Genomic DNA, 25406 nt, shown 5'->3' on the forward strand with positions numbered 1-25406 from the left:
TTAAAGTGGAGTTAGCCTGTGTCCATGCTGCAGAGTGGCTGCGTTGGCAACTGAGGAGTTGTACTCACTCAAGCTGTAGTGTCGACCCCATGACGGGCTAGCCTGAGTGAAAAGCACCGCCTCACATGAGTTAAAGGTTTTTGTCGGACAGGACTCTAGTTAAGGAAACACTCAAGTTAACTTTTCTGTGAACACAAGACTACCGAGTGGGAAGCAGCCCCGAGACCGTGCCAGTACACTTCCCTATGAAGGAGAGCAGAGAATGGGAGAGTAATGGGTGAGGCCTTGGCTCTTCAACCCCTCCTACCCCCCCGCCCACCCGTACCGGCCAGCACATGTGACCTGGTTTGATGGGGGATGTAACCTGCTACTGGTATAGACCAATAGTACATTACTTTTCTCCAGGAGGAACCAGGGAATTTAATTCTCTGCTCTTCTCCTAGGGCAGTATGGCCACACCGGCCCTCTATAGAGAGCAAATGGTAACGTAATCACATGGCCCTGTAATGGAGTGACGTTTCCCCATGAGCTGGAGAGCCAACCTGATGACAGATTGAGCCCGACCTGAGGGGAACCAGGCATTTCCCCAGAGAGAGCCAGGCTAAAGTGGTGATAAAGCCCAGCTGGGAAGGAGATAGAGTCAGCAGGTGGGAAAGTTCTCTCAGCAGGGAGGCCTAGGAGAGATCCTGAATAACCAGGAAAGTTACTGGAAGACCAAAGGGCTGGGAATATAAGGAGAGGTAGCAAGTGACCTGGGAAAAACAAAGCACAAGTAAAGGAGCAGAGCTAGCTTCCTGGTGTAGGGCTCTAGGCCAGAGCCTAGAGTTGCAGGTGGGACTGGGTTCCTCTACCCGCCCCAAGGAAGGGGGCCTACAAGCCCACTGTAAGGGTTCTGAAGCCTAGCAAGGGGGCTGTAGGCTAAGCCAAAGGCAGGATGAGGCAGGGCCCCAGAGAGGGTGGAAGAATTTCTTTTCTGTTAAAGACATCTTTGGACTCTTAGTTTGGACAGTGGTGACCCTTGAAGGGGTGCAGGGCTGACAGAAAAAGCAAGTGAGCACTCTCCTAACAAGAGGCAGGCAGCTCTCGCCTAACGAGAGAGTTGTGATGCTACAGGGGTTGCGTAGCGGTTCTCTCTGTTACAAGCCCTCAGTTACTGATCAATCTGGAAGGTGTTTTAAAATAGTGTTTTAATTATATAGTTTGTGTGGTCAACAAGCTTATTCGTTACATGTAGAGTCTAAGGTTTTTGCTGTACAGCTGAATTACTGTAATCATACAGTTAATAATTAGCATTGTAAAACTTCATCAAAAATCAGTTTTGGGTGGGACAATCTCTCCGTCAGGATATGTCCTGTTTCAGTTGACTCACTGAATTATTATAAATACTCTGGTTTGAAACGACACAAAAATCCGTCTGCATTCTGATGGAAAACATGTTCTTCCAGTGGCAGGTGAGAACCTTACTTGGTGAGGTACAGTGTCACTAGCAATGGTGCACTTTTGAGTATTGGATTGTAAAAAAAAAAATTAGGTGCTTAGGCACCCAATTCTCTTGTGCCCCTGGTCCCAAACTCTAACCACTAGACAATACTGCATCTCATAGGAAAATAAAGGGGCAGATTCTCAGCTGGTATAATTAGTTTTGGTGGCATTATGTTGATTTGCAACAGCTGAGGTTCTGATCCATTTTAAAAAAGCCTTTTGTTTTCTGTAAGCCTTGTTTTCTAAACAAAGGACTAAAGGGAAAGGACTGTCTTTTACAGTGCCTAGCACACTCGAACCGAAGTTTGACCCAGCCACCCCTCCATCATGGAAGGGTGGCATCTGGCTGTTAGGGGCAGCTAAGCCAGACCTGAGTGTCACTGCGCTTCACTCTTCCTGGTGCAATTAGGTGCTGCTGGAATAGTAAGCATGCATGTACCACAGCAAGACTTTTTTGCAAATTGATTTGAAAGTCCGCCTAAATCTGACTTTGTTCACTAGACATCCTGACATCTCATGTGCAAGGATAGGAAAAAAAATCCATTTTGTTTTCTAAACAGAGAGGGGTCTGATTATATTGGTAAAATAGCCTTGTTTATTTCCCTGCAGTGTTTGTTTTACGGCAGCTTAACAAAACCTGTAAATATTGTTGAGCCAGTGTAATCATTAGCAATGGATATAATTACTACTACTTCAATGGACTTTTTTTGTGCAATGTTGCCAGCACGCTGTCTCCTGAGTCATAATGACGGATGGAAATTAATTTGTGTCCTTGCTGTAGGTCTTTTTTTCTTAATATAATCCAGTTTTCCTTTTTTAGGTTTATCTCCTTCAGTGTAATAAACCAGAGTCACATTCGAAAATTCTCCTACATGCCTTTCCTGTGACCAACATATTTGGATGAACAGTGTAATGCAAATTAGTGTGCTAAGGGAATGAAACAGAAATATACAAACTGAGGGCCTGATCCAAAGCCCATTGCAGTCAATGGAAAGATTTCCATAGACTTGAGTCAGCTTTGGAAGAGGTATAGTACTTGTAATGAAATTCATCTCTGCACAATGCTATCAAAAGGCCTTTGTGGTTCTATTAGGCACTATTTTGAGGACTTCATAATGCATAAATCTTGTGCTGGTCCTCTGCACAGGGATGAATTCCTTTCTGTAAGGAAAAGAAAACTCTCGGGTGTCTGACTAATGCAAAGATGAAACTGCTGATTTTTAGATAAGATAGTTTGACAGGGTGGCCTAGTGGTTATAGCACAGGACTCAGGTGATCTGGATTCGATTCTATTCCCAGCTATGCCACTGTCCAGCTGGGTGACTGTGGGCAAGTCACTCTGCTGATCTCTGCCTCAGTTTCTCCATCTGCAAAATAGGGGAAATGATATCTCCTTTGTAAAGTGCTTTGAGATTGGCTTGTGAAAAGTACTGTATGAGAGCTAGGTATTACTACTACTGTCTCTGGCATTGCTGGAGGAGCAGCATTAAGGTTGGAAGTTCACAGTTAACCCACCCAAACATAGCTTCCAATCTGTGAGTGTCTTGTAACCTTAAATGAATTTCCTAGTTACGTAATGGATTTTTTTCAATAAATATAAAGTAGAATGTTCTTTTAAGGGTTTTTACTCTTAAACTACTGCCATGTACTTCTAGTCTTAGCCTCTACTTAACACTCGTCCTCTGGAAACCTGCTTTCATTTTTACACTTGCAAGTCCCCTTAAGATGAAGGCAGAATTTGGCCCGTTGTATTTTTTCCATGCTCCTATTGCCCTCACTTGTTGATCAAATTGTGATTTTCACCATGGCTGTGAATGAACCCAACCCATCATGCAATGCATCCAAAAATCCATAAACTCCGTCTGCAGACAGTTGGTGGTACCACTGTTAATCCTAAAATAGCTCAGAGATCTGCATTTTTCGGTGGTGCATATTAAATTCAGCCAGCCCCAAATCTAACATATATCTTCTGACAGTTTCTTGCCCTGGCTTGTGAGACTACTTTTCGCTCTCTTTCACAACAGGGATAACTAGCAGAGCTAATCACAAGTTTTTTATATATATGAGAGAGAAATTTCAAAGCTGTTCCCATTTTGCATGGTTGCAATGGTCCCATTTTCCACTTATGAAATCAATTTATTTATATAAGACCTGCCAAACCATGATTGAAATGATTACCACAATGTTTCATTTACTGAAACCTGGAATTTTGGGAAACACAAAGTTGATAACTATTCTGATGTTTGTAACATTTTTTGACGGAAATTTCTGTACATTTTTCGACAGGCGCACACACACACACATCCTCTTTGAAAGTCAATTTTTTCTGTATGAAATGTTTCATTTTTTAAAAAGGCCATTTTCAACTTTTGTTTTTTATTTTAAAAAAAGTCAGCAAGCTCTAGTAGTTAGGTCAAAGGACTCCTTACTGAATGTAAAGGAATCTACCCAAATGTACTTAAATCTAACTTGCCCCATTAGTACATCTCTGCTGCATCAGAAACTGGCCCTTCTCCTTTGAAGTCAAGGGGAGTCTTGCCATGGATTTTAAGGTAACAGGACTGGGGCCTGTGTGCGCTGGATCATCTGATCCCTTCAGACTGGCATCAAATTATTTAAACCAGGTGGTGGAGTACATCTGAGAAGAGTGAATAAGCTAGAAGCTTATTTTCATTGCTCAGACCACATCTTAATGTGCAAATGCATCATGCCAGGATGTAGCATATTGCTGAAGCACCTGGGTAGAGTAAATGACAATGGGTTGTACATCTCTGCATTTTTAGGGGAAATTTTAGCTCTTGAAATTAGACCCTACAATGTGACCATGTGCGAAGGGCTTCGTGGGAGCCTGATGCATATTCTGTAAGTAATTTCTTTGCAAACAATCCAATACCCCCCTCACAACACTGTTAAAGCGACACCATTCTACATATCCTACTTTGAAAGTCTGGCTTCATTTAAGCACTGCTGTAATACAAACACCTAAGACCCTTTAATGTACTACACTCTTAACAATATTTAGTTGAATAGGACACTAAAACTTTCTTATCAGATGAAGCAAAATCAGCAGAGATGGGCCCAAGCATAAAGTGGATTGGAACACATTGAATGTTTGAGGGTGTTTGCAGCTGGGTTTATGGTTTTGCCCACTTCAAAGATGATAGCAACTTCAGGTCCCTGTCTGAGCTTCCCTAAAGGATATTTAGGTCTGGGGTTTTGGTTCAGGTTCATCTCTGCTCTTAGATATTGCCAATAAAACAATGATGGGTTTTTTTTCTTTCTAGAAAATCACACAGATGGAGCAGTGTGCATCCCACTTTCCCTAGCCAGGAGAACAGTTCCATGATCCGACTGCCAATATACATCCTACGGCAGTTACATTGGCCACAAGCACATGGTTGGACCTCCGGCAATATTTACAAGATACAGATCTGGTCAATCAGATGCTAACCATCAAAAGTAGGCTTGAAAATAGCATGTTTTTCATAAACCTTTAGCTGAGTATATTTGAAGTATTGATTGCCACAATTCTGAACAATGTTTATCTTTTATTTATATATATTTATATAAATACTTATATAAAAATATAGGAAGCAACCAAAGCTGATCCAATGGCATGTGGACACCTCACATGTATGCACTCAAATACTCCAGTGGTAGAGGCCATATAAGTACCTACTCAAGTGGATGTGCTTATATACATAAGAGCCAAATTCTGTCCTCAGATCTATATATGATTTTGACTATAACTTGTCTGTGAATTGCAGGTACATGCCCATAGGCAGGATTTGGCCCTAAAGAAATGCACCAAGGAACACAAACTATTTGTGCTTCCTGCCTCTGCCAGACCCACAGGAAGTTTGTCATTAATAAAGATACAAGCAAGGAATTCCAAACTCTTGGAGTCCTAGAGAATTCCTGAAGCCTCTGGAAGCCTTCCTTTCTAATGACTTCACTATGGCTCCCACTTGGATGCTTGCTTCCTTGCTTTCCAAACAATAAGTGTTTATTGAATTGAGTATGAAAAGCTTTCTGGGGGTTGATCCTGCACCATACAAGTTAATGGGAAATTACCCATACACTTGAATAGGAGCGGGACCAAGCTTTGGCTAACTAACTTGTTCTGATCACTACCAAATCTGCGTGCACTTGCAAGATCTGCTGAATTGACAACTTTGAAAAATAGAGTACAGTCTGTGCAAGTTTCCCAAACTGCCCCCTCAGCGGGCCTGTACCTGACCTAGAGGGGCAATCTCTAGGGGTAAGAGAACAGGTCATTCTCCATTGACACCTTGGCATCACTGATGACACTGTCCATGAAGATGCCAGTTCTTGAGCTGGTTTATGTGCTGGGGCCATCAGTCCACTAGCAACAGCACTGAGATCACTAACTCAGAAACGCCACAAAACAGCTGTCAAATGCTAACAACTTTCAGTCATAAAACTTAGGCCAGATCAGAGCCAGTGACCTAGAAGTGAAAAGCATCATATCTCTTTATTATCCAGTCTGTCTTTTGGCTTGTTGAAAATATTTTCATACAGTCATTTGAATGGATGTTTGCTCTAATACTGAACTCATTGTTTATTTGGACAATACAGCAGTAATTTTGACCTTATCCATAGAGTAAAACACAGATGCAGGAGTCCTTCAGTGTTTTCCCCCAGAAAACACTGAACTATTTTAATTTTTCAGCGAACTTTTTCTTGCTAAATCATGTAACAGTCACGTGATGTCATCCAATGTATTAGCCTCTAAGGTAAGGCTAAATGTCGTCTTTAGTGTGTAATCTGCTCTGTTTTTAAAAACTCCAGCACTGTTGTTTGTGTCAACACTGACATCTTCTGGTTGCATGTGAAACTTTACTGAAGGAATATTTTTTTCTTAAGCAAGGCCAGTATCCCAGATGCAGAAGACAACAGAATTTTGAATAGTAAGAAACTATAATTGTTTTATCTAATCCTGCCAGTGTCTCGTGTTATTTCAGGAAAATAGAGCTTTGAGCTGAGGAGATTAGTTGGTTTGAAATACTTTATTGCACTGCTCAAAAGATATTCTTTAGATTTTTAAGGCCCAAGGGGACCATTTAAGATCATCTAGTCATACCACCTGTATAATGTAGGTCACAAAACTTCACCAGTTACCCTGTATTGAGCTCAATAACTTGTCTGACTAAAGCATGTCCTCTAGAAAGGCATGTTCATACCTCAAAAGCATTTCCACAGAATATGATAAAATAGGCCTAGTAGCAGAGCTGGGCAGAGGATGGAAATTCCACTTTGCAAAGGGAGCTGGGGATTTTGAAAATTTGACTTCATTTCAAATTGGAACAAAACCTGAATATTTTAGAATTCTCCCAGATGGAAAACTCAAATTGTTTTGATTTTTAACTTTTTTTATTCTATTATACTATCACAATTTGAGGACTTCAATAGCTCAGACATAGGTGAGGTTTTTCGCAGGAGTGGGTGGGTGAGATTCTGTGGCCTGCATTGTGCAGGAGGTCAGACTAGATGATCAGAATGGTCCCTTCTGACCTTAGTATCTATGCATCTATATTACAAAATAAAAACAATTCAAAATGAAACATCACTTCCAAATGAAAAATTGAAACATTTTTCATTCTGAAAATGTAACACAGGAGGTTTTGACATTGTCAGGACTTCTTTTTTTCTTTCTCCAAAACTGAATTTCTGAGAAACTGACCAATTTCGAGAAGCATGTCAATTTCAATGGAACTGTCCCTTTTCTGTCAAAAAAATAGTTCCATCCAGGTTTTTTCTGACCAGCTCTACTTAGCTACTTAATAATACTCAATATATTTAGCTGAGATCTTGCTCACAGATCAGGCTGTGTCTTGTAACAAAATGAAGCTCAGGACTAAAACTTCAAAAAAGAAATAGTTAAGGAAGAATCTACAGGTTTCTGGAGTTACGCAAGAACACACACAACTGGAAAGGAGACATGAGTAGCCGTTGGAGAGGGGGTTCTGTCAGAAAATAGAAGGGAAGAAAATCACTCTGTTCACACCCAGCATTTATAATATATTGCAGCTTGACACACTTAGAACCGTGTCAGCCCCTCCTGTGCTCTTACTCCCATCTAGTTACTGCAGAACAGTGCCCACACATGGGAGGGATTGGCAGGTCACCAGGCCACCCACAGCTAAGATGGCCTCATTGGGTGGGCTCTTTTGATCTGCATGATGGGGAGCAGACGACGAGATGTGCTGAGAGGGGTAGAAGCAATGCAGGCAAACTTCAAACACTGCTGTCAACATCTCTGGCTGTAAAGAAACATTGTGGGGAGAGGATTGATAATGCTGCACTGAGGATATGCCGCAAAATTTGACTCTTTTAGACTTCTAAAGTGGGCATTTGGGATTCTGAACTCTCTTCTAGCTTGGTAATATAGCCTATAATCATTCCTTTCTCTGTAGCATCTTATCTTCATAGAATATAACTACAATAAATTACTGTCTTTGCTTTGTTTGAAACCACAAAGTTCATGCAAAGGTGAAAACTAAGTCTCTCAAATATTTTAGGTAGCACAAAATTAGGGCCTGATTTAAAGCCTGTCAAAGTCAATGGAAATGTTCCCAACAACTTCAGTGGGCTTTAGATTGACCCTCTAAAGAGCAAGGAGGATCAGGATAGAAATCCTATGGCACTGTTCACTTTAAAAGTGACTTGTTTCTTTATTTAAAAAGAAAATGTTCAAACTGGGTGCCACAAATTAGGCTCCAAACTTCCAATTGAGGTGCTTGAAAAGTGACCTGATTTTTCTAACGCACTGAGCAGCAACCAATGACTTTGGTGAGAGCTGCTTAATGCTTTTGAAAGTCAGGTAACTTATTTAGGCACGTGAGTTGGAAAATCTTATCCAGTATAGATAGACAAGTATTTTCTTTTTTCTAAACCATCACTCCTCCAGAAACCATGTTACAGCCTACCCCTCAGGAAGTCTAGAGCACAGTTTCTTACCACCATTGGAAGACATACATTCCTTGCCCACCCTAAACTCCCACTGCCATCAATGGCAATTATGGAAGCGCAAGGAATGCAGGATTGGGGCGCACTCACTTCTGTGCATGGCTGCATACGGTGCTAAAACTGGCTTGTAACTGTTTTCAGTCATTGTTACAACCATACTGTGACTATGGCCTAAAGTCATCATCATCATTTTATGAATGAATACACTCTGTGCAAATGCTAATTTGTTGCACATTGCAACAAGTTGTAACACTATTGTAGTAACACTGCTACCCCTTCCCATCACCAACTCCCCTTCAGAACACACCTCAGTCATTGTATCTGCTGCTATTGGTAGCGACAAGTGACTCATGCTTTGGATGTATACTGCCCATTGCCTGTACATTAGCACTTTGAATTGCCATAGTAATGATAGCTTGCAAAGTCTCTCTAGCTGTGCCCCAAGTTACCAGGCAGTTTTTCAGAAAAGAATGAAAAAAATTTGATGTTTGTCACTCAACCATATTTATAATCTGAACAAAACAAGATATGGTGTAATAAATAAAACTCTGACCTTACCAGAATGAGGTATGCAGCCTGAGAGAGATTAACACAGAGAACACCCCCAGTCAAACAAGTTCATTACAACAATGGACTCACTAAGTGATACAAAGCTTATACCAGGCTAAAAATTATTTACTAAGGCCCCAATTCACCGAAACACTGATGCTTAAAGTTAAGCACCTGCTTGTGAATAGTCCCATAGGAATCAGTTAAGCACATGCTTAAGTGCTTTGCTGGATCAAGCCTCTACCTTACAGCAAAGGATGGAATTTCCAAAGAAGCTTATGGGAGTTGGGATCCTAACTCCCTTAGTTTACTTTGAAAAGCCTAGTCCAGATTATTTTTGCACATTGCAGGGAAATGTGTCTATCTTTTCTCTCTTAAAACTACACCATGTGAATGGGCATACAGACTAAACCTTTTTTCTGTTCCTAGACTCATGACTTGCAACGTTCCATATCGCATGGGCTAAGGCCAGTAGCTCTTCAATGGGGGAGGAAGGGTATTTTAATATGGGAATGCATTAGCTATTCAATGTAGGGTTCTTGGATTTTGGTTTTTCAAGTCTACTAGCATGCTTATGTGGAAGTATGGACAGGTTCTGTGTCTTGAGCTTGTACTTCTTTGGCCAGATGCTGACCTCTGTTACACCAGTGTAAGTCCAGAATAGGTCCACTTAAGTCAATGTAGGTATGCTGGTATCACTTTATTTACACTGGTGTAAATCTGGCCCCTCATTCTTTAATCTCAGAGGCTGGGCCTTCACTAAGAGGAAGAAGTGTGCTCTTAACTCGAGTTAACTAACTCAAGACAGAAACCCTAGTGAAGACAATGCAGTTTGAGGTAAAGACTATAGGGAACCATGCTAACATGAAAATTACCTTGTATTCGCTAGGATTTTACCTTAAATTAGCTAACTGGAGTTAAAAACACACCTGTTTTCTTTCCTCTCCTAGTAAAGACAAGGCCTAAGGGCTGGTCTATACTTAAGTTTTACTGGCATAACTGTATTAGGCTATGTCTACACTGCTCACTTTAAAACGGCGCGGCTGTGCCACTGCAGCCACGCCATTGTAAGGTGCGCATTGTAAGCGAATTCTCTCAGAAACAAAATAAAACCAACCCCATTGGGTAAAGTAGCTTCATTGACGGGAGAGCAGCTCCTGCCAATAAAGCACTGTCCACACTGGCTCTTTTTGTTATTAAAATGTTTGTCATTCGGGGAGGGAGGCATTTCCACACCCCTGAGCGACAAAAGTTTTAACAGTGAAAGTGCAGTGTAGACAAAGCCTTAGTTAGGAGTGTTTGGTTTGTCTTATTTTTGTGTGTGGTTTTCCTGACAAAGTTATAGTGGTAAAAGCTCTAGTATAGACACAGTTATACTGGTGTTCATTAAGTGGAATAAGCTATGAGCACTCTGATACTGGTCTGACTGCATCCACAATAGGGTTGTTGTAATCGTGTTGGTTCCAGGATATTAGAGAGACAAGGTGGGTGAGGTAATATCTTTTATTGGACCAATACAAGATATTACCTCACCAATCTTATCTCTCCACAATAGGGGACTTTTTGCTGCTTCACTACACGAGTATAGTTAAAGCTGCACTACTTTTTATAAGATAAGCCCTAGGTGTTTCAACAATAGATAAGTGTTGCATATAAATGAGAGTTTCTCTTTTCTCTTAGTAATGTGAATTTTAAAAATCCACTAGCTCTTACACAGCAGACCAGCACCGCACTTAAACAAGCCATCAGGGTATAGTGTTAGTTGTGACACATGTTGATATTTTCCCTCTCTAACTACCCTTTAGAAATAAAATGACTAGAGCAGATAAACACAAATAACTGTTTACCTGTCACCTGAGTGACACAGGCTGACAGATAAAGGTTGTTGCTTATGGATGAGATTTTCCAAAGCCTCATACAGGATTTGGTTGCTCAGGCCCCATTAATTTTAATGGGAGTTGGTTGTTGAAATATCTGAGACTGAGATATTCAGACTATGTTGCTGTTTGAATATCTCTTGTCTGCTAAGGTTACCAAAACTGCCTCTGACTTCTCTAGTTTTCAGCTTGTTTCCTTTGTATGTTTTGATAATACATATCGTATACTCAAGGGCTGTGCTGTGGGGAGGATAGGGAATGGCCAAGGCATCTGTGAAGTGGACACAGTCAGATTCAGCCTCATGTCCTCCCCTTCAAGGCTCCTCATGACTATGCCCTTCCCTACTTATCTACCCTATCTACCCATGTTGCTTACTTCATCATGCCCTGACCTCTCAGCTCCATCAGTGCTGCTAACCTTGAATACACACTTGTCTGCTTTTCCCACAGCTTTTTCCACACACACTTCCACTTTCTGGGGATGCCACCCTGTAGCGGGGTGGTCACCCGCTCCTGCCCGGAGGGGCTTAAACCAGCCCAGGAGACGGCTGTGGCTGGGGGGCAGGTAGCTCCCAGGCTGATTGGGGAAGCAGGCTCAGCTGTGGCCATGCACCAATCAGGGCTCACCTGGCCCTTATAAGAGGGCAGTGGGCCAGGAACAGAGAGTCTCCTCTAGCTGTGGAGGGAGACAAGCCTGGCTGCTGGGGAGCTTGAGAAGGTACCTGGAGTGCAGCAGGGCTGGGGAAGGCCAGAGTAGCTAGGAGGCTCCAAACTGGAAAAGCCCCAGGCTGCAGGCCTGGCAGATGGCCTATAAAAGGGTACTGGAGTTGCAGGGGGCAGCCCAGGGGTAGGCAGAGGCAGCAGGTCCAAACTCCCCTTGCCTGTGATGATTGGCTTAGACACTGCAGTCCACCCCAGTGTGTGGGGGCTCAATGGTGACTGGCAGTAGCCAAAGACTGAGGAGAGGTGGGGATAGTGGGTGGGGGTTCCCCGGGGAGGGGATATCCAGAGACTGTGGGGGCAGCACCCTGGGTGAAAGGAGCACCGGGATCTGGGAGGGACACTGGCCTTCAGAGGGCGCTCCGGAGGCTGGAAGAGCTAATTCCCTGCGACCAGCAGGAGGCACCGCAGGGGTGAGTGCCGCACCGTGACACACCCCAAAACTTCTCTATAAAGCTACTCCATCAAACGTCACTTCTGGTGCGAGTGGTCAGTCACCTAATGATGGCCAGACTGAGGCGCAGTCAGGAGTAGGTGACATTGGTTCATGTATCTTTATTTTAAAATAAATCTTTGAAATGACTCAGAGCCATTTAGTTATGCACATTGCTTTCCTATGTGACCACTTAGTTGATTACCATTTCCTCTTCTCCTGTTGTCACACTGTCTCCAGCTGCATCTTGTTTCAGATAAGCTTGCAAACTCTTTGGGGCACAGTCTACAGTGCCCACCAAAGCAGGGCCCTGTCACTGACTGGGACCTCTGGGCATTACTTCAGTACTCATGATATATCATAATTACAGGGGAGTTATGCTGCACAAACACCCCATTTTCATGACCCTGACTCGCATCTACTATCTGTGGCACACGCAGGGTGTTGCGTCTATCTAGTTGAAGCTCTCTGCTGCTTGGTCTTGATGCCTCAGATAGCAGCATTTCCACTGCACATTGAGTGTTGGGCACCTGCAGAGCATAACCAAGGTTTGCCCCCTTACTTTTGACCAATCCCGAAATGCCGTGTGCTTAAAAGGAACAGGTCTTCACTGGATATAGAGGGGTAACTCCATGAAGACTGAGGGGGAAATCCTCACAGTGAAATATGCTTCCGGCTTGCAATAATATGTATTTTAAGAGAATGACCGTAGTTGGAGATTCAATTATAAGAGTGTGCTTGTGCTTATTTTGGGCTTCTTATGAGTGCCAACAGTTTGTTGTTCATGAGCTTGTTTTCCAAAGGAAACTCCTGCAGTTATACCAAAGCACCACTGGAGGGTAGCAAGAATCGGCGTTCTCATTCACATTGGTCACTTGCTGCAGCTTTTAGTGTGCCTAAACGTGATAGGTCCAATTCAGATGCCCTTAGGGGGAGGAAATGGACTGTAATGCTTCATAAGAGATATTGGTCTCTTGAGTCAAAAAATGACCTTTGAGTCTTTACTCATTCAAAATTCCTGTTAAGATAGGGGGACTGAAAAAAAAAACTATCAGCACAACCTTTAGCTCTTCAAACATCTTGTTACTGTTTGGGACAAACCCTGCATTTCAGAGTTCAAACTGCTGGATCATCTACCCGATGGCATGTATTACCATATTTGCAGTAGCAATTGTTGATTTTGCTATTTGATTTTTCTGTGGGTGCCAAAGCTTTGAAAATAAAAGGAAGAAAATATCTGGGTCTGATTCTCCACTGCCATGGATTTTGGAGTCACATCTGTGCAAAGTGGGAGGTAAAAGGTTGCGCTCTTGGCATTTTACAGCTATTTTCTACTCATATTGTTCAGTGTGCAAGGCTGTGGAGTATAGGGTCCTATATCTGTGGGGGGAAAGAAGAACTTCCCAGAAAGCCAGATCAGTTTCTAGAGGCAATGGTCATATTACACACATGCACATACAGGTAATCAATCTACCTATCTTAGTTACTGTGATAACTGGGGCTATATAAATATTTGAATGCCTCACAATTTTTAACATATTTAATCCTCGCAACATTCCTGTGAGATAGGGGAGTGCTAAATCCCTATTTTAAAGATGGGGAAACTCAGGCACAAAGAGGATACACAGAAACTCTGTGTGGAGCAGGAAATTGAATCCAGGTCTCCCAATTCCCAAGCTCTAACCCTCTAGATATCCCAGCAATAGTTGATCCACAAAAAGATAGACACAGACCCTTCTACGCTGAGGCAGAGTTGCTTCAGCAACCGTGGAGCCTCACTGCTTCCCAACCTAGGGTAAAGCTACCAGCGGTAACATTCTTCTGATCTTTCTCCAGATTCTTTCTGTGCAGCTGATCACTTTTCCACCCTCCTGTGGAGTCAGAAAATTAAAGGAGCCCAAAAATCTCTTCACCACAGAGCCACTAATATGAGTCCCCTCCGAGCAGTGACTTTTGTTTGGTTTCTTTTGTAGCAGCAATTCTCCAATTGTGGTCCAGAGAGCATTGGGTGTTGACCCTGCCTTTACTGCTGATTTTACAGGCTTAGAATCTGGATGCCTGAAGAAGCAGTGTATGTGAGGAGAGGAGCAACTTTAGGAGAGATGGAAAGATGGTCTTGCAGTGACAACACTGGATTGGTCTTGTGAGGTCTGGGATTAATTCCTAGCTGAATGCATCCGATGAAGTGAGCTGTAGCTCACAAAAGCTTATGCTCTAATAAATTTGTTAGTCTATAAGGTGCCACAAGTACTCCTTTTCTTATTCCTAGCTGTGTCACACTTCCCATGTGCCCTTAGTCTGCTCCAGCTTCCTCCCCTGTCAGAAAATGGAAGACTAGCTCCCTGCCCCACAGGAATGTTGTGAGGATGAATTCATTAATGTCTGAGGCACTTGGATAGCGCAGTGATAGGGACCACACAAATAATCACTAGGTGAAGCTGCAGCCCTATGAGGTAGAGGAGCCCATAACTGCCAGCAGGAACAGACTAAGGGTTCGGCATTACTGCAGAAGTATTGCCCCAACCCTCCTGTCCACACAAAAAACCCTGGTTTGAGGGTGCTCTAAGCCTGGGCTAGCTGGCAGGGTTGAGGGTATAGGCTTGAGCTTGGGTTTCCTTCAGGCTTATCAAGCCAAGGTGCTGTTAGTCCTTCAAACTTATTCTTCTGGGCTGTACTTTCTAGCCTACCTCCTCCCTTCTGCTCTTTTTGCTGCACTTCCACAGCATTTAAACAAAGATGCTGCCCAAAAATCTTCCTATGCTGCCAGTTGGCCAGAAGCTGACACCAGCCTTCTGGTAAAACTGTGGTGTGACAACAATAAAACCCATAATGACACCTTTATGTTTAGTGGCCAGGAAAGAAATGGAGAGGGAGAAGTCAGCTGGGCACTACAAATTACTCTGTGGCTGGCAGACTGAATTCTTCCATGACATTCTCATTAAAAGTTCTTGCTGCCAAATGTTGTGTCCTATGATCTTCAGAACTGTCTGCATTAACAGGCATATCTATGCTGCCCTCTTCCCCCCCCCCCCCCCGCCCCCTCCCCAAGCACAGTCAGTCTCAGAGCCTTAGTCTCAGCGGAGTGGGGGGAGAAAGCTCGGACTCCGAGACCCACTTCACTGATTGGGTTTCAAAGCCTGCCCCCGTCCCACCACCCCAGCGGGAAAGTCTACACTGCTATTTTCAGCTCCATAGCACAAGCCCCAGTCAGTTCACAGGGGCTCTGACTCTCTGACGCTTGCTGCAACTGGGTTTTTTTTCTTGGTTGGTTGGTTTTGCAGCATAAATGTATCCAATAATGAGTAACTTCATTTGGGGAAATAGTTACAAAAAGTCTTGTTCTCATGTCACTGCCACAGATGTTAGCTCCACGTTAGGAGAAGGGGGACAGGGGAGAGCACAAGAGCACCCTGCAAATGAATTAATAGAGGAACCCAGTTTAAGACTGCTGAGAACCATGGCATATCCCACCAGAACCCTGTCCTCACGTGTGGGCTAGTAGAGCACCACTGTGGACACGGGTCTGGCACAGGGAGGGCTTTGCAGTGGAGATGCCCCATGCAGGCTAGACTACCCCAGGCTAGCTCTGCAGTGAAGACATACCCTAGATTTTTTTTTTTAGTGGAAAACCAGTCCTTAAAGTGCTGCTGGGTAGGAGTCAAGAGCGTCCTCATTAAGGTTTGCGGGGGGGAAGGGCAAAGAGGAGCAGAGAATGGGCAAAAGAGTTGGGGGAGACTGGGCTAGACAGATGCAAGGGGGTGGCATCTATAATAAAGAGAAACAGGAGACAGTGGGATTTGGAAAGGGAAATAATTTGATTTTTAAAGCTTAGTAAATGTTCACTCACCGGTGAGATCAGAGACAGGCTTTGATTTCAATGTTAACCACATATGTAGAAATTCAGTTACTGCTAAAGCTGTCGGAGGGGATGTGAGATCATGGCTGGGATGATGGGTGGGGAAGTGGCCATGGAATGCTTATGCTCTCTAAAGAATCTGCCATCTACACATACAACTTTGAAGTGGCCTATTTATAGTAAAGAAATGATTTTTCAGGGAAGAGGGAAGCTGCCCAATTTCACTGGGCCTGCAATTCTTAGACTATTATGTTGCTGCTCTCCCTCCTCCCCCTGCCCCAAAAACTTAAGCTTGGTCTCTGCCCAGATAATGGTATTACCTGCCCAAGCAGCTTCCTAGCATCCAGAGCTGTAGGGGATGTCTCTCTGCTTCCCTCCAGCACTAAGTGTGTCATTGGTTCTGCTTTAGAAACCTGCATCTCTGTATTTCCCAGTCCTCTTTATTCCCCTCTGACTGCAGAGCTTTTATTATCTTTGTATCATTAGTGCTTTTATCTTTTAGAGCAATATTCCTTGTGGAATACTGAGGACTTTGTTGGAATTGAAAGCTGTCACATTAAGTGTGTTGGGATGGGGGGTACGGCTTCTGATCCTGTTCGCAGGCCAGGTGGGCTCTGGTGCAAAGCGTACAATTACCGGAGTCAGGCTTAGCTTAAAGCAAGGTGGAGTGAGTTCTGTCTCCCTGCCTTATGGAGCAACCTGTTCTTTGAGGAGTGTCCCTGTGGGTGCTCCACTTTAGGTAATTGTGCACCCTGCACCTCTAGTCTGAGAATTTGACAGCAGTACCTGGTTGGGCCATGCATGCCCTCTCCCCGTCTTGTGCCTGTGTCGGCAGTAGACTAGCCCTGTGGGGCCCCCTCGCCCCTCAGTTCCCTCTCTACCACCCTTGGTCCGAGTCGGAACTCCAGCAGTGTGTTCTGTTTCCCTCAGAATTAGCTTAGCTAGATTAGTCACATAGTTTAGAGTAGGTAGGTTAGTTGAGTGAGCCCCTTTACTTTTTCTTCTTTTTCTCCCCCCTTTAAAAAAACCCTTTATTTCATCCCCTTAAGAGATGTTGTTTTCCCTCAAGTATCGGGGGTAGCCGTGTTAGTCTGTATCCACAAAAATAGCGAGGAGTCCAGTGGCACCTTAAAGACTAAGAGATTTGTTTGGGCATAAGCTTTCGTGGGTAAAAAAACCTCACTTCTTCAGATGCCTGGAGTGAAAATTACAGATACAGGCGTAAATATTCTGGCACATGAAGAGAAGTGGAGAACTAGTGTTGACAGGGCCAATTCAGCCTGGGTGGACGTAGTCCACTCCCAATAATTGAGGAGGAGGTGTCAATACCAAGAGAGGGAAAGTTGCTCTTATAGTGAGCCAGCCACTCCCAGTCCCTATTCAAGCCCAAATTAATTGTGTTAAGTTTTCAAATGAATTGTAGCTCTGCAGTTTCTCTTTGAAGTCTTTTTTTTTAAGTTTTTTTTTTTGTTGCAGGATGGCTACTTTTAAACCTGTTATTGAATGTCCAGGGAGATTGAAGTATTCTCCTACTGGCTTTTGTATGTTACTATTCCTGACGTCTGATTTGTATCCATTTATCCTTTTACATAGAGACTGTCTGGTTTGGCCAATGTACATGGCACAGGGGCATTGCTGGCACATGCTGGCATATACCACATTAGTAGATGTGCAGGTGAATGAGCCTCTGATGGTGTGGTTGGTGTGGTTGGGTCCTATAATGATGTCACTAGAGTAGATATGGGGACAGAGAAGGCAACGGGGTTTGTTCCAAGTTGCCTTCTTCTTTGTTACAGGTTTGCTTCATGCTGTTACAGTTTTTAATTAATTAATTCAGCACTCATTGAACCAGCCAAGAACATATGGTTGACCCCTGCTACCATCCCGCCAACATCTAAGAAAGCGGACAAAAAATACTACATCCCTCCAAAAGGGATGGACTTTCTATTCACACGCTCTTAGCCAAATTCATAGGTAGTTGATGCAGTTAAAAAAAAGGGAAAACAACATTTCTCCAAAACCACCCCTTCTGATAAGGAGTGGAAATGACTAGACTTACTCAGCTGCAAGACCTACATACCAGCAACACTTCACTTCCAAACTGCCAATTAAGAAGCCCCTGTGGCAAAGTATGACTACATAAAGTATTCCAAATTTTCTGACTTTATTGATTGCATACCAGGGGACAAAAGGGGGCAATTTACATCGCTCATTTCTGAGGTTCATCTCTTGGCTAGGACAGCTCTCCAGGCATCTTTGGACTCTGCTGACACGGTTGCAAGGACCATTGCTACTGCCGTAATAATGCGCTGGGCCTCCTGGCTTCACCTGTCGGGATTCCCCCAGGAAGTCCAAGCCATAGTAGAGGATCTTCCATTCGAGGGTCCAAAACTTCGCCAGCAAGACTGAGTCACTCCACTCATTGAAAGACTTGAGGGGCACTCTCGGATCTCTTGGCATTTATATGCCTGCAACAAAACACAAACAAGGCAGGTATTATACATCGCAGCGATCCAGATAAATCCCATACATGCAGCAACTGAGACAATACTCTACCCAGCAACGTAGAAAGAGCCCAGACATGGCCCAAATTCCTCCCAATGCACCATCTCTCAACAATCAACATCCAAACAGCAGATTTTAAAATTTGGTCGAAGGTTTGTCAGACCTCCCCATCTATTGCTGCCAACATTACATCCCACCAGCCATCCCTTCACCAACCACCTGATATCATTCTATCCAACCTGGCGAACCATCACTTCCAACAGATGGGTTCTGGAAATTATCAGGACTGGCTACGCTATCCAGTTCCTCTCCATCCCATCTACCTATGCTCCCTCCCCCTCCCTCTTCGGGGACCGCTCTCACATGTCTCTACTGAGACAAGAAGTGGAGCATCTCCTACAACTGGGAGCAGTAGAGCTAGTTTTGGTACATCACAGAGAGAAGGGTTTCTATTCCTGTTATTTTTTAACACAGAAGAAATCTGGAGGATGGAGACCCATCCTCGATCTCAGGAAGTTAAACAAATTCTTCAGAACGCAGTGATTCAGGATGGTTACGTTAGCCACAATCATTCCAGAACTGGAACAGGGGGATTGGTTTCCAGTCCTTGACCTGCAAGATGCGTATTTTCACATTGCCATACGCCCAACACATAGGAAATTTTTGATTTGTACTGGAACAGGATCATTTCCAATATGCAGTACTACCTTTTGGCCTTTCTGCGGCCCCCCCGCATATTTTCTAACATTCTTGCTGTGATGGCGGCCTACCTTTTGCAAACATGGGTTCATGATATACCCCTACTTAGACAACTGTCTAATCAAGGCTTACATTGGGAAGACGCCGTCGCAGTCATGGAACAGACTCTATTGCTTTTCACCAGTCTAGGTCTACAAATACACCTCCAAAAGTCCACATTAACACCAGTCCAGAAACTGGACTTCATCGGCATGCACCTAAATTCTCTAGAAACAACAGCATCATTACCTCTTCAGAGATTTACCGTTCTAATGAACCTCATCAATACCTCAGTGCACAGCCCCAGGATATCTGCCAGGACCTGTCTCCAACTACTAGGTCACACGGCGGCGACCACATACGTGGTGAAACATGCCAGGCTGCACATGCGCTGCTTGCAGGGTTGGCTCAAGTCGGTGTTCGCACCACACAAGCACAACTTCAACAAACTTCTCAGAATGCCAATGAAGGTCAAGGACTCACTACAATTGTGGACTCCCCACACAACTTCTGCACAGGTGTCCCCTTCCTTCAACCTCCTACCAAATTGATAATCACAACAGATGCCTCTTTACTGGTGTGGGAGGCCCACCTAGGCAACCGCAAAGTACAGGGAAGATGGTATCGTTTCAAATCAACCCTCCACATCAACGTACTGGAACTACACGCAGTTCGCAATGCCTGTGCACATTTAATGCCTCTGATCAAAGACAAAAACATACAGATCATGACAGACAATATACCTGAATGTTCCACATAAGTAAACAGGGAGGAGCGAGGTCAAACTCCTTGTGCATGGAGGCCATAAAACTATGGACATGGTGTATAAATCACCATATCAGCCACATATGGGGTCTCAGAATGTCACGACTGATGCCCTAAGCTGGAGATTCTCTAACTATCACTAGTGGGAACTCAATACCTGCGTGATCTAGAGCATATTCCACCGATGGAGGTTCCCTGTTATAGACCTATTCGCCACAGAAAAGAACAGCAAATGCCAAGCCTTTTGCTCCAGAGAAGGTCTGGGATTGGGATCCAGAGGTGATGCACCCCTTCTTTTAAGCCTTCCCTCCCACCCCATTGCTGTCCAGGGTCCTGCACAAGATCAGAATCGATCAAGCCAAAGTCATCCTGATAGCACCAGCATGGCCCACACAAACCAGATACCCATACCTGAAACAGATGCCATCATGCCCCCTGCATCTCCTCCCACTTCTTCCAAATCTCCTCACTCAAGACACAGGACAGATTCTGCACCCAAATCTGGAGTCATTCCACCTCATAGCCTGGCTCCTCGATGGTCCCAGGGTGAGGAGATAACTTGCTCTGATGACATTAAAGACATCCTGCAAAACAGCATGAGGCCCACTACATGGGCTAAGTACCTACATAAATGGAAGAGATTCTACATGTGGTGCCCAAACAAACAAATTGACACCACCATCTCAACTATACCACTGGTCCTGTACTACATGCTCTATCTTAAGAAATCCAGCCTTTCAATGAGTTTACTGCGGTTACATCTGGCAGCCATTACAACATTCCATGACAAAGTGGATGGTGTTTTTTGGTCTTTGCTCACCCAATTATCAAAGGTTCCTCCACGTAGTGCGCAATCACTACCCAGAACCCAGAGTCCCAATGACACCATGGGACTTCCATGCTTCGATCTCTCACAACTGCACCATACGAACCTCTGGCCACATGTTCCCTTCTACATTTTTCCATGAAAGTGACCTTCTGAGTTGCTATCACATCTGCGAGATGCGTGGGGAAAAATTGGTGCTTTTATGGCTAGACTACCCTATACAGTTTTACTCAAAAATAAGATCACTCTCAGACTTCACCCCAAACTTTTGCCTAAAGTCCCTTCTTCCCTCCATGTCAACCAGCCTATCCATCTTCCCATGTTCTTCCCTAAACCTCACAGAGACAGTCAAGAAGCGATTTTCCACATAATAGACATCAGAAGGGTGCTAGCCTTTTATCTCGAATAGACCAAATTGTTCAGGAAAACACCTAAATTGTTCCTCTCCACCACAGAACAGTCTAAAGGCAAACCCATCTCTAAACAGAGACTTTCCAGATGGATTTTAGATTGCACCCACATCTGTTATCAACAACATGACCTGCAACCCCCCTCACGGGTCTGAACACGCACCACATGATCTGTAGCCACATCGTTTGCCTTCTTGCACAATGTGCCTATTACTGACAAATGCAACACGGCTACTTGGACGTCACCACATATATTCATTCAACAAGACTGATGCAAGACTGGGACATAGTCTTCTCTTCTATCCAGAATTAACTCTGAACCCCTCCTTCCACAGAGGGGCACTGCTATACAGTTACCTAAAGTGGAGCATCCACAGGGACATTCCTCGAAGAAGAAGAAGAAGAAGAAGAAGAAGAAGAAGAGACAGTTACTCACCTTGTGCAGTAACTGAGGTTCTTTGAGATGTGTCCCCCTGTGGGTGCTCCAATTCCAGTATAGTCCTTAATATGCCACACCGCATTTTCCTTCTGTCCAGACATCCAGGCTTTCACTGAAACTTACAGCTTCTCTGTGGGCATCATTTCTGAAATCTACTCCTTTCTCCCCACCCCGCTGCGGAAACCCAGCTATGTGCCTTGGTTGTCTCACTTGAACTGCTGTGCTCTCCCCAGTCTCCCAGAGAGAGAGAGCTCTCCAGCTCTTCTGAATACCCAACATTCAACTTTTGACTAGCCCAGCCCCTTCCACACAGCCCCTTGCTGTTTTCTTTCTGCACACTCTTATATTGTGTCCTCCAGTTTCAAAGTGCTACACCACTCCCATTCTTTTAGCAGGGCAAATCTTTCAGACCTGACTGGTGATGCTAGTCCAGTTTTCTACTTGATTCCCAATCCTGCAAACATATAAGGGGCATGTTTAACTTTGCGTACATAAGAAGTCCTATTGAAGTCCTTGAAGCTAATCAAGTGAGCAAAGTTAAATATATGTTACATGCATGCCAGATTGGGGTATAAGTGAACAAACTTTGAGTCTTGGCAGATCTGTATGTTCCTAGTCATTCTAGACAATCTAAAAACACAAATTTCAGCCTTTGGGTCGTTTTGTGAAGTGCATTTGTTTCTCTTCCTTGGCACATTTTTTTTATAATCTCTCCTAACTTAGGCCCTGACACCACTAGCTTAGTTACAATAAACGGAGAACTTTGATCTGACAAAGGTAAAATGAAACAAAACATACAAAACCACCCCATGGATACTGCTTCTGCCTTTCTAGATATGTTCTAAGGGCCTGATCCTATAACATTACTCCATCAAACATCTAACTCTCATGAAATACCTCAGTCCAGTTTCTAATTTTTCTCTTTAAATATCATCCCTCAAAACATTTGATACTGTGTTAAATATGGATATACATTAAGTGTGTGGTTTCCAAAACTCAATTGGCCTAAAACTGCTTGTGACGTCAACAGGAGCGGAGTTAGGCCAACACTTAGGGTGGGATTTGCAAAAGTTGAAAGTAATTTATGTAAGAGGACGTGTGGTCTAGTGACTAATACAAAAGAAGCAGAAGGGATGAAGATCCTGGCTGGCCAGCCCAGCTAAACCACTGATTCATTGAGACCTGAAGCAAGTCACTTGACCTCTTCATGCTTCAGTTAAGACCAGCTGTAAAACTAAGTAAAATATAGAAACTATGTGAGGAACCAAATGCTTTCTATGAGTTGAGTGTTCTTGGGACAAGTACAAACAAGTGGGCTAAAAAAGTTTTGTTTTTCTAAGACCCAGTTGTTTGGCTACTCTTACCTGTGTTGCAATGCTATAGATGTCATTGTGCGCTATATAATTAATACTAATAAAATACAGTGTTTAACGCTATATTTTTCAAACCTGAGTGCCTGCTGTTGAGTACCTAAGTACAAGTGGTCTGATCTTCAAAGCTGCTGCTGTCAACATATGAAAAGAAAGATGTGGGAAACACAACACAGTTGTGAAGTATGGGTACAGTACCGGTGTTGGCACGTGTGTATGTGAAGGAGGGCAGTGAGATGGCAATGTAATCTGCTTTTGAAAGCTGTCTTACGCTCCCTAATATTAGATTCATACTGTGCCCTCTCTGAGTAGAACAATGTCCTCGCATTAACTCGTTGAAATGATAGAAAATGCGATAATTAATCTAATGCAGCTGTGTCACAAACAGCTGAAATGTGACTTGTCACTGCATCAGAAGGATGTGATTGATTACTTCACTCTCATCCTCATGCCTTGGGTTGAAAAAGAATGTTACTTAGACTTTCCCTTGGGGAATAGAACAGCAATGAGTGAACATGGGCTAAAAGGCAGAAATGAAAATTAAAGGTTTGACGGATAAGTTAAAGGAGGTAGTAAACTGTGGGAATGAACAACATATAATGCCACCATCAGAGATGATTTTAAATGGCTCTAAGGCAGTCAAAGATAGTATAGCTTCTTTCAGCCATGTCAGCGTGCAAGTTACATTAACTTACACTCAACTGGTCTTCATTAGATTCACACTCTCTTACCAACATGTCACTTGCATATCCTTACCTGTCACCTATGAACTGGTTCCACCAAGTCAAATTCAATGGCTCTGGCTTGCCTATTAATATCCAAAAATGGAAAATCTAGACACAAGTTTAAAAATACCATATCTTTGCACAGTCTTTCCTAATCTCAGCACCACTAAGGATTTGCGGCTGCATTTACAGACAAAGCCTGGCCAGCCTGCATAACTGGCTATAACTATGGATTAAAAAACCTCTTCAGATTGTCTGAAGTTAAGCGCTTTGAAGACTTAGAGAGAATATGGCTATTTCAATGGCTATTAGCCTGGATGGGCAGGGATGGTGTCCCTAGCAGAAGCTGGGAATGAGCGACAGGAATGAATCATTTGATGATTACCTGTTCCGTTCATTCCCTCTGGGGCATTTGGCCACTGTCAGAAGACAGGATACTGGGCTAGATGGACCTTTGGTCTGACCCACTATGGCCATTCTTATGTAAACTTAGTGAGAAATCTAACTTTCAGCATCGAAGTCAAATATTACAGCTCTGATTCAGCTATGCATTAAAGCATGTGCTTAACTTTAAGCCCACGAGTTGTCCAGCTGACTTCAGCGGGACTACCCATGTACTAAAAATTAAGCATATGCTTAAGGCTTTGCTGGATCAGGGCCTATATTAAGAATTATTTCTTGGAAGAGGAACTTGCATTCACTTTTCAGTTAGGGTAAATATTTTTGACTGGGAACTCATTTAAAGGATTTGAAGGAGAGGTTATGTAGTTTTGAAATCAATAAGACTGGTACACAGAGCTCATTAAAATGTGGGGGGGGGGGGAATAGAGCTAGAAATGTCACTGCAAGGCTGACAACTATTTAAAATAATTACCAGGAACTTGTATGCAATAGTTTCACTCAGACTCAGTACTTTGCTCATACAGAGAGATTGGTTTTTATTTTTGTTTTTTCCCCTCCTCAATTTTTTTGGGAGGATGGCAGGCGGGGGGTGTTGTTTGTTCCTGTTTCTTTCTCTGAAGCCTTTACATCTGATGTCTCCCAATCTGTTCTGCTCTCGGTAAATTGTTCCCGGGCTGTTCATCTCCCCAGTGCTCTCTCTGAGCTTGTCCATCACTCAGATGTTCCAATTCAGTAACTGCAAATGTTTAAACAAACCTTTTTGAGAGAGAGATTTCTCTCTGCCCTGCTTCTCTTGGGACATCTGGGAAACACAGAAGTTCAGACCTCCGACATCTCTCTCCTCTTGTTCTTGCTGACTCTGTCATGTAAGTGCACCCTGCTGGACTGTACAAAGCACATGACTCCCATGGTGACCAGCTGGATAAAGCTTATCACAGACTATCTCCTGCTGGAGCAGTGGTTTCCTCCTTTGAGACAAAAATTGGAGCACTGCTCTGTCAAGTGCTCCAAAACCCTGCCTTATCTGAGGGCCATGGAAAGAAGATTTAAACCATCAACATGATGCTGTGGATACAGTGATAAAGATATGAACCTCCTTCCGCAACAAGTAGACATAACATCAACATAATACCAAAACTGTAAATAGTGGTACTCAATAGACATGTGGATTATCAGGGAATAAATTGCATTATTTCTGACACCCTAGAATCAGATGGATTTGGTTTTTATTTTTGCAGCTTTAACCTCCTCACTTGCACTCTGCCTGCTAATCCATCACCACCAAAAACCCTCTAACTAGTCAAAGCCCTGAACTGCTT

At 43.5% G+C, this 25406-nt stretch overlaps 1 long non-coding RNA gene across 1 annotated transcript; it reads left to right on the forward strand.

Annotated features, from left to right (window-relative positions):
- Window positions 1-610: 610 nt before the first annotated feature.
- On the forward strand, window positions 611-6826 carry LOC122460284. The gene is made up of 3 exons (XR_006281514.1): window positions 611-1472; window positions 4767-4879; window positions 5250-6826. It is a non-coding gene; the product is annotated as an uncharacterized LOC122460284 (long non-coding RNA).
- The last annotated feature ends 18580 nt before the right edge of the window (window positions 6827-25406 follow it).

This window comes from Dermochelys coriacea, chromosome 5, assembly GCF_009764565.3.
Source record: "Dermochelys coriacea isolate rDerCor1 chromosome 5, rDerCor1.pri.v4, whole genome shotgun sequence".
In the NCBI taxonomy this organism is placed as follows: domain Eukaryota; kingdom Metazoa; phylum Chordata; order Testudines; family Dermochelyidae; genus Dermochelys; species Dermochelys coriacea.